This window comes from Aureococcus anophagefferens (genome assembly GCF_000186865.1).
Source record: "Aureococcus anophagefferens unplaced genomic scaffold AURANscaffold_251, whole genome shotgun sequence".
NCBI classification, from domain to species: Eukaryota; class Pelagophyceae; order Pelagomonadales; family Pelagomonadaceae; genus Aureococcus; species Aureococcus anophagefferens.
This window is the reverse complement of record NW_008705786.1, coordinates 837-1,363: the sequence shown is the minus strand read 5'-3', so window position 1 is coordinate 1,363 and position 527 is coordinate 837.

Below are 527 nucleotides of genomic sequence, written 5' to 3'. Positions count from 1 at the left end.
TGCCTCTCGCTCAGCTGCTGCAAGAGCTTCTGCATCCCGACGAGTTGCTTCTTGACGAGCTGCTTCTTGCTGAGCCAGCTCTTCTTCTGTTGGCTCGGGTTGGTCTTGGGGTGGTTCATCTCCTTCGGGTTCACCACCTTCGGGTTCTTGCGGTCGAGGAGCCCTTGCGGCACGCGCGGGGTTACGTCTACCCCCTTGATCTGCATCCCCCATATTTCTGTTACGAGAAGAGATCCTTAAAGTGTTAGCCTGTTAAGCGAATTTTCCGAAGTTCCGCTGTAATTAGCTAATCTACCATGTAACGAAGGTAAAGAGTCTTGGGTCAGGATTAACGCTGTGGGCCCATAACCCTTGAGGGGAAATGGCAGTGTTCCTGACTTAGACTGAAAATGAAAAAGTGAGATGGGGCTGCTGAGCAGCCCTGATTCCCAACAGGAGAGGGTTACTCTATACTGTCTTAAAGTGGAATAGAAAGAGAGAAAGGGAAGGAAATTGGGAAAAGGAGGAAGGACCCCCATACTAAAGTG